The sequence below is a fragment of the Eurypyga helias genome, unplaced genomic scaffold (assembly GCF_000690775.1).
Source record: "Eurypyga helias isolate BGI_N326 unplaced genomic scaffold, ASM69077v1 scaffold3481, whole genome shotgun sequence".
Taxonomy (NCBI): Eukaryota; Metazoa; Chordata; class Aves; order Eurypygiformes; family Eurypygidae; genus Eurypyga; species Eurypyga helias.
The window spans coordinates 15,301-25,285 of NW_010232558.1; positions in this window are offsets into that span (position 1 = coordinate 15,301).

A 9,985-nucleotide genomic window follows, 5' to 3' on the forward strand; every position below is an offset into this window, starting at 1 on the left:
AGCAGCCTGGGCACAATGAAATTATTGCTGTGAAAATGTGTGTTAGCATCTCCGTGTGGGGCTTTAGGGAAGTATCATCCCGCTCAAAGCTCACGGAGGGATCTTTAACCTCATTCTGCAGTGTGGCATGGGAGTGCAACCCAACTGACCTACTCCTCTCACATGGAGGGTGGATGGCCGAGCAGGAGACTCCCAAGTCCCTGGATACCACTTTCACCACTGGGCACTCTTTCTATGCAGACTATTCATGGCGGGACTGTTCACAGTGACTTATAAGAGGGTTTTTCATGGGACTAATCACATCTCAGTCCTGCTGTGGATGTTTATTCCCCAGGACTCCCGTATTCTGTGGAGCTTTCTTTCTTGCATCCATTTCTTCCCGTCTTTGTTTGCTGTGAAACAGTCTGTGGCATGACTCAGACATCTTTTTGCCTTGCACAGCATTAAAGACACAAACTGCAGCTTGAACAGCTTGTTGGAGCATGGTCCTCTAAACAGAATAATGGATTTATTCCCCCAGTTGAAGGAATTAGCAGGAACCAGTTAAAGGCCTTTGCCCAGGTGAAGCCTGCAAGATGACACCTGTGTTTCTGCACTGCACTTTTAATGTGAAAGCCCCCTACGCAACAGGCAGTTGCAATTATTTTTGCTGGAATTATCTTAAGGTTTATTATCCTGTGCCCACACAAGCACTCTTCAGTTTTTAAGATTTCAGACAATTGACTGCTTCACTACCAAAACCTATTCCTTCTTAATTTGTTTTTAATTGGAGTCTTCACACTTCATCAGTGTAAAATTTAAAGAAAACATTAGCTGTCTTCCTACAGTCAGGTTGACTGCATGTGATTTTAGGGTATTTCTTCTGTCCTTCTCCCTGTCAGAGCTTATGCTATTTTAGGCACGTGCCTGGCTCTGGCATTCACATCTACACCTGTGATGATTCACAACCCCACCTGTGGCGTGGGGTTTGGGGAACCATGTCCATTGTACCAAGCAGATGCCACCTTCTTACCCTTTCGCATCCCTATCAATCTCCATTTCTAATGAAGTTTTTTTTAATTGTTGATGCAGAAATCGGGAAGATGCAGTATCTCATTACAGGTGAGGAGTGAGGAACACTGGGGGTTTATCTGCGTTGTACACTGCACGGGGTACACCTAGAAACACCCAACCTAATGCTAAGCAAAGTAGCTGAGATACAGAAATATATCTAATCGTGACAGAATGGGCCATGGTAGGCTAATTTACCTCCCTCCTTTAGAACAGTGTCAGACAGCATTAGGCTTTGAATCAGGAATATCAGGTCTCGGCAGAAAGGAAGCCCCAGTAGTAGCAAATAGTCTGTTTTTCTGGTGACAGCTCTCTGAAGCATTGGCATTTTTTATAGCTTTTAATTAACTCAGCAGGAGAAGTGTGATAAAATTCTTAATGCCAAACTCTGGCCAACTGGAATTAGACTGTTCTAGCAAGTTCATTTCAAGTTGGTCCAGTGTGTCAGCACCACACTGCAGTCTGCTATCTGTTAAGGCCAAGACCCATGGTGGCAAAGGGAAACAAAGGAAAATTGAGAACCAGCATGGGAATTGAGGCATGTCTTCCATAGCCCATCCTTTCCACTCAGGGTGTTTGGCTCTGAAAGCATTTATATCTTGATTTTCTTTAGTTCTGCTCATCCCACACTACATCATTACCCTCTTTACTTGTTTGGCATGGTCCTCCAAACAACAGACTGAAGGCTGAGTAAATTTTTTGATAGAGCAGGCAGAAGAACAATATATATTAGTCACTTGTTCCGTCTTTTTGCTTGATCAAAGAGTTAATTCTTTGCTGCTGTAAACTTTCATCCCACAAAAATGTAACAACAGCTCATTATCTTTGCAGGTATTCACACAGCACATTATGGAAATACGTTATTAGCTTTCCTGAATATGTATATAGAATCTGAGTGTAGTGGTACAAGGGAATGGATCTGGCTTTGCAGAACCAGAGTTGTTTAACTCAAGTAACAAGATCAACAGGCGCAACAAATGGAGAACAAGTGCACACATAAACCGTTCAAGTAATTTGATATCCTTCTTGATAAGGTCAGCCGCTTAGTGGATGAAAGGAAGGTGGTGGGTGTAGTTTTTCTGTATTTTAGTAAGGCTTGTCCCTCACAGCATCCTTCTGAACAAGCTGTCCAACTGTGGGATGAGCAGGTTCATGGTGCGCTGGGTGGAGAACTGGCTGAGCGGCAGGACTCAAAAGGGTGGTGAATAGGGCTACATCTGGCTGGCAACTGGTCACCAGCTGTATTCCTTAGGGCTCAGTTCTGGGATTGGTTCTGTTCAGTGTCATGTCAGTGATCTGGGTGCAGGAGTTGAATGCACAATTAGCAGGTTTGCTGATGATTCCAAACTGGGAGGTGCTGTTGACTCTCTTGAGGGACAAGAGGCTTTGCAGAAGGATCTAGATTAAGGCATTGGGCTGCGATTAATAGGATGAAGTTTAACAAGTCAAAATGCTGGATTCTGCACCTAATGCAGAGTAGTGCTGGGCACAAATATAAACTGGGAGAGGAGTGGCTGGCGAGCAGCTCTGCCAAAAGGGATCTGGGAGTGCTGCTCAATAGCAGACTCAGCAGGAGTCAGCAGTGTGTCCCGGAGCCAGGAGGGCAAACCACATCCTGGGCTGCATTAAACACAGCATGACCAGTGGTCAAAAGAGGTGATCCTGCTGTATTCAACATTGGTGGGGCTTCACCTTGAGGACTGTGGGCAGTTCCGGGCTCCACAATGAAAGAAGGATGTGAAAGTCCTTGAATGCGTCCAGAGGAGGGCAACAGAGCTGGTAACAGGCTGGAAGGAATGTCATGAGAGAATGTTCGATGCCCTATCCTATCCTGTCCTCTATCCCTGAATAGATTCAGCTAAGTTTGAGAACTTCTGCCAACCGGTTAAGCTGACCTCTGGGTGTAGACAGCTGCTATAGTATGAGGAAGACACGATAAAAGTAGAGTCAACCCAAATGTCAGTTTAGAGAACAACTCTTGGTATTAGAGAAAGGTTTGTTCAGGGGCACCAGAATAGTGGTTCCTAATGTGTTAAAGTTATTTTGTTTCTCAGCGACACATAGAGGTCCCACTGGAATGTGTTTAAATATCTGAAATTCCATGTGGTGTCAATGATTTCACTGTTGATGTTAATGATTTCTGTTGTTTAGTCATTATGATTGTTACTATGGTGTGAGGGGAAGGAGGGTGAAATGGGCATCTCAGAGGGCTTGACAGGAGCCAGGTCAAACTAGTTACCTTGTGGAGCAGCGTGTGGCATCCAGCGCTGTTTGGGCAGAGCGCAGAGGCGGTATGGAGATGTTGGCAGGGAGGTTCCTTGGCCCTGAGCGAGCAGCGCGGCCACGTGCTCAGCTCACACTGAACAGGAGAAGTTCCACTACCGTGGAGGAATCCAGCCCATTTGGACTAGCCAGGGGACCAGGAGACAAATTAACAGAGGAAAGTAATGACCTGAAGTCATGACATGTATTTCTTGCTAATAATCCTACGAACGTGCTGTATCTGTATGAAGTGGGTGCGGAGCGCCGATGCGCTCTCAGTCACCATTTCAGATCAATGCCATGGTGATCTGTGGATTTACTGTATCTGCTGAACAGAACTTAATCACTCAAAGCCCTTTTTCTCTCGTCTGCTTTGTTAAATAATGCAGAGAGTGGCTGAAATTGATAGCTCAGGTTATTGGTCTGTGAATTCAGTGCTTGCTGTGCTGCAGTGTTAAATGCGGAGCCTGCGACGTCTGCGCCGCAGTTCCCACCTGTGGTGAAGGCAGATGTCAGACAGAGGCATCTGGAAAGCAGGTCATGTTGAACCAACAAGACACCATACTGCAGGTTGTGCTGCTGGAAAGGTTCAGGTTTAGCATTTCTAAGGGGTAGAGAAGGACATTAACATCATTCTTGTCTCACCTATTTCTTTCCCTGGACTATAGTTAAATAAATTGGAGTAGGTGACTTTTTTCCTACCCAGTGCAGCACATGCAACAAATAAAATCCTTGGAAAAATCTCTTGCTGATGCTACAGTCCAGCCTGCAAGCTGTAATAAGTGCAAGCTTGTTACAGTTTAATACCTACTCGATTGCTGATCTTGAATTAAGTTGATGGTCGTGAGTCAGGCTCTAGCAGAGAAGCGATGGTAACTGGCTTTACTTATGCCTTTTGTTGTGTGCCTTGGCAGTACAGCTGCTGGCGAGTAAGCCACAGACACTCAGCTGTGCCACTGGACCACAAAGACGTCCATCCAGGGGAGGTCAGAAATTTGTGACAGAAAAGTGCTTTGTTACATGGGTAAGTTTCTCTGAGGCCACCTCAGCTTTCCCATCAACGGCAAACTCACTCTGAATAAGTAAAATGAAGATAATTAAAGGGAGAAAGGAGCTTTCTGTGTAAGATCTTTATCAGAGTTTAGTTTTTTATTATAGCAGGATCCCCTGCCTGCTGCTACCTTAGGACTGAGGGGGGAAGGTGAGCTTTCTCCATGTGAGATGGCTCTATTTCCTCACGCAAGGAATAGTACAAACCTTATGAAAATTGATGGAGAGGCTTCTACCATTATGAGTGGGATATGGGCTAGGACTTTGGGAAGTGGGGGTGTGTGTCTGAAGCCATGCTGATACAATGTTTTAAGCTGTTGTCTTTCATTCTTTTTGTGATGCTGCATGCAGTTAGTTTGTGTGTGATGTGACAGGTCAGGCAGGCAGAGAAGATTGCTGCCCCAAAATATTTCAGTAGCTGTAAGAATAACATGAACGTGAAACTAGAGGAAGAGAAGCTTGACCACAAAAATGACAGAGGAGAAGCTAGTTCCTTGCTTCCCAGGATGATGTCCTGGCTGGTGACTCCCAAGGAGAAACCCACAGTAGGCTGTCTTAGATGCAATACAAGGCCATGTTCTCTGCCTCCCAAATGAAAACAGAATTAAGGGTTGAGGAGGAAGAAAAAACCTGTGAGCTTGCCTGGATGGAAACCACTGGATGGGAATCACATTCACTGCTGGACGTAGCCGTGCATCTGTTAGATTTCAGTGGAAGACAAAACCACTTAGTTATGGATGACTTGTGTAATTATGGCAGTGTTTTTGCTGATGAATGTATCCATTTCCAAGCCAAAGCTCGTTCCCTTTAACATGGGGCTGAACCCAAGCCAGAGTCTTAAGTAGCTTCAAACTTTCAAGTAGTTTGAGCAATGTGTTTATGTTAGCGGAAGCAAGCCCTTGTATGCAGCCTCACACAACCATGGAAAGCTAGACGCTCAGTTCTGAGGCCACATGTTGTGCCAAAGGTCCATTTTCTTTCTTTTTTGAGAATTTATTTGCCTTTTTTTTTTCTTCCTTGTGTCTTTCTTCATCTGTATTCACATCCCCTCCTTCTGCTCACACTTCATTGTCAGCTTATTCCTTCTGTTCTTACCTCTGTTTTCTTTGGTCAAGGGTTAAGAGCTCCCAATACATATTAAAAGAATTATATAAACATTATCGGTTGGTTCTGCTTCGCTTGGCAAATCCTCTGCTTGTCAAGGATGGTATTTGATATATTGCCTTTTTTCTTTGCAAAGTTATTTGGGGAGCTTTCTCCAAATTACTGAAATTTTGTTGGTATTACATTATCCTAGTCATCTCATCTCCTAAGACAGAGGAGTATGCATTTATTTTAAGGAATTATATAATGGCATATTCTTCTTCAGGTGGCTTCATATCTCTTTGACTGTTTTTGCTTCAGTTCTTGTCATTCCCCTCATTTTTCCCCAGATAGAACCATCTCTTGTGCACCTGTGTTGTCTTCTGTGTTCTCCACAAGTTGGGCTGATCTTTTTAGGACCAGGTTCTGCAGTGTGGTGACTTGTTTGGTTCAGCCAAGCCCGGAGAATTTGGGTCTGCGTGTAAACTAAAGCTCACATCCCACAAAAATATAACTGTGCCTTTTTTTTTTTTTTAACATGCTGAAATTTATGCTATTGACCTGACTTTAATGCTAAGCTCAACAAAACTTCTCTTGTTTTTTCTTAAATGATTTTAAGATAAGCTAAGGCGGGTGTGTCCTGGTCTTCATGAGGTTAAGTCCGTTAGATTTTTCACGTCAAATGGAACAGACTAGAGTATTTCAGTTGGAAGGGACCTACAGCGATCATCTACTCCAACTGCCTGACCACTTCAGGGTTGGGATATGCAGTGCCTTGTCCATCCCTGTGTATCTTGGCAGACTCTTCAATTGACTCCTTCAAACTCAAGGTCCAGCTTTTCCAGTCTTCCTTGTAGCAATGCACCAGCTAAGCTAAGGTCCCGAAAAGTGTTTAGATGCTTGACTCTTGCTTAAGACTAGACTCCATTGATTTTGGCCAAAGCTCACAAGCTGGATAAGACTGAAATCTCTGCTGTTCACATATGGAGCTCAGAGAGAGAGAGACAGCCTGCTTGCTCTGACCCTCTTGTTCCTGTCCTCATTTGTTGCATGTGGGCAGCTCTGCTGCCTTTTATAATCTTCTCGTTGCATAGGTCCAGGTTACTGTGCAGAGCATCAACTACACACATACCCTGAAACAGGGAGGGATTAGGTAGTAGTCCCCTGTGGAACTACTGTGTCTGGAAAAATAAATCTAGGCACAAGCAATGTTTTATGTTTGATAATGTGTTATTAGCAGAACTCCTCCTGCCTACAGTTCATGCCAACAGCTCTGACACAAAGTGCCACTACCAGTGATGTTCATACTCTCTGTTTGCAAACAGTAATGTAGCCTTAAAGATGCAGGACAGTGCAGTTACATGTTGCTGGTGTGATTAACATGGGCTTGAAATAAAGTCTAAAACCAGAAAAGAATACAATGGCTGTGAGTCAACGGTCAAGTCTAAGTGAGCCAACTGGTCTTCTGCCAGGTCTTCTGCTTCATCCACACACTGGTCTCCTTTCGGCTGTGTCGGCATCTCTCTGCTTAGGTGACGCCATGACTCTCTGCCAGGTTTATCTCATATTACAAAATCCTGAACGCTGGACTGGAAGAGGTTGAAAGGTCCCTCTTGATTTTACAGGAAATATGTCTTATTTCAGCATGACTGTGGGTTTGCTATTTATTTTTTAATCAGTGCTGTGTTGCTAAGTCTGATAAATTTATCATTGGTCTCATAGTATTTGGTGTTCTGTAAGACTAATCCCAGCTCTCACTGTCAAGTGAATAAACAAGAATCTCAGCCTTCTCTGAAAAAACACATTTCTAGGCTCAGAGTTGTTGTGAAGTAATTGAAAAATACTGTTTGAAGCACTTGAAGAATACTGAAAGTGAAAAACGTTCAAAAATGTTAGAAGTGTTTATATAGTCTGCAAACTGAGAAATCGGAATATATGAAAAAATTAGAGCGCTCTTTTTTTCTACAGAAGTCCCATAGTTTTTAAGTTAATCTTGAGATTTGGGAGGAAGATCGGTCAAGTCCTCCTCTTTGACTGTTTGGGATTGATAGAATTGTCTGTGTTTTCCCCAATTACTTACGCTGTTCTCTTGCTCAAACCTCACTTCAAAGGCAGTGGATCAAATTGAGAATGTGGGCTTGGCTTAGCACCAGCCTTCACTGAGTTTCAGGTTAAAGGAGACCCACAAAGGGAGTCAGTGTTGGTATTTCTCTTCCCCAGCCAGCCACCCCACTTTTTCTTCTTCACATTTTTTATTTAGAGTTAGAAAAACTCAAAAGGTTCTCCTTGGTTTTTGAAGTTTGCTGCATTTCCCTTTGTGAATGCAAAGATTACCCTGCCCTAGTTTATCTAAAAAAAATCACTGACATGCTGACAGTATGCCATCTGCAGCCCTTGTAGCATGACTGGGGCAATGCTCAGCATTTATGAAAGAGCTTTTCTCTCAGATGTTTGAATGCAATCCATACCGTTGGTGATCATGAAATAAATAAGATTTTATTTCCTGTTGGTTTATTTATTAAAAAATAAATGTTTATTTTAAGTGTTGGGCCTGTATGGAACGTCAGTAATGCTTAGGCTCTGTGTGGTCTCTCAGATCAGCGGTGCCTTTGACTCCGTAGAGTACAAGCGTAGGTGGGGTGCTTCTGTGCCACGGGACGCATGAGTATGAAGCACTGCTGTGGGCTCCCCGTACCGGGCGGCTGCGCTCAGTTGCACTGGGACTGAATGGGTGCAACCCTGTTCGTTTCCCTGCAATGGCATCTGCTGTGTGTTAGCATGAGTGAAAGGTGGTTCGGGTTTGGTATGGTGTCCTAAGCAGGTTGACAGGCTCTCTTTCCCAGGACGGCCTTAGGAAAGTCAGAGCAGGCTTGATCAGGTTCTGAAGGCAAGGTGAACCCGTCATTGCTTTGCTCTGTGCTGAGGAATTTGGGCTGGAACCTTATCAGCTTGGGAGCGATGTCTTCCCACACGCAAAGATTACCTAAACATTAGAAGTGGATGCTGCAACTTAGATAAAAACGTCGATAAAAAGTAAGTTAAGCTCCTAGCCTTTCTAACTAGCTGTCCTAGGACTTCACAGGAACCACTCTCTCTCTGCCTTAGTTCTGCTTTTTGGGTTTTTTTTGGTCCACATCCCATTTCTGCCTTCTCTGAAGATACATTCTGCTTCCCACCCACGCCTTTCCTCATCTGAGAATTACTTAACTTTCTGAAGAGGAGTCCTGTGAAATGTATCCTACACAGACGCACTGCTAGGGTGGAGCTGGGAATAGAGCATGGGTGGAAGGAAGTGACTGGGACAGGGATGAGGGAGAAAGGTGGCATATGGGACAATGTGACACTGCAGCTCCAGTGGACAAGAGAGCAGAACTGCTCCTTTCCATGGTGCTGTGGATCTACATCAGCTTAAGCTGATCTTTGATTCTGTGAGCCCACAGTGGGCACACAGAATTGAGAGCAGCTTCAAGAGAAAGTTGTGTAGGAGATGGATGTCCATCTAGAGCAGGTGCTCCCAAAGATGATCCTTCTATGCCTAATTACAGTGCCTGGCCTTTTCCATCAGCTCCCTGGCATGAGTGCCTTCTCCTCTGGTGCTCTCCTGACTGGCTTCCTTTGCCTGTGTACCAGCGTCGCCTAAGAAGCTTCTCCAACTTCGCTAGACCTCTTGGTTTCTCTTTCCCACTATCACGTCTCAGCAACCATCTCTTACAGACACTCCCTAATCACCGTCACGGTCTCCGAGAATGACAGAGGCTTTCTTTGTGTGCAAATTAATAAACTACTGTAAATAAAATCAAGGAAGAACAAGGAGATACAGCAATGCAAAACCTATTATTCTTTTATTTGACAGTGTAGTTTTAATGCTCGCATTGTGGGTATGCTGGTAAATATGTTAAAAAATTATCAGAGTGTGGAAACTGGCTGACTGACACCACTGGTTCCAGCGAAGCTTTACAACCTTAAATTGGTACACGCGATCGTCACGGCCCTTGCACCAGCACTGCCAAAGCCACTGCTAAGTTTACCGTTGTATTCATCAGCTAAGAAACTGAGCCCTAAATTCTGGTTTGTTCAAGAGCAAAAATCCTACCTCGGATCTTCCTGGAAGGAGTAAATAGCCTTTCTTGTTGAATTACAGCCGCACAAGCGCTGTGCAGTCTTGAAACATGGTCAGCTTATCCTTCACAGGGAATGAGATCTGCAAGTCGGAGGGACTGAGGTCACCGAAGTCACCAGCTTTATCTGTCTGTTGTAAGCCAAGAATACATTTCCGAGGACAGATGGATGTTGTACAGGCACCCGTAGTGGAAACCCAACCCACCTCAAAAGTTGACTCCTGACAAGGGAATATCCATATTTACTGAGGGCGTGAGCAGCCTGCCCTGCCCCCGCGTTTGCCTAGAGTAGAGCCCCTGGGTGGTTATGTCACTAGACTCTTGAGGCAATACAAAAGAGACTCTCAGTAAAGCTGGGTTAGGCTTCTGGTTTTATTGATGGATCTAACTCTCATTTTATTTGGGTATTTATGTCTTCCAGT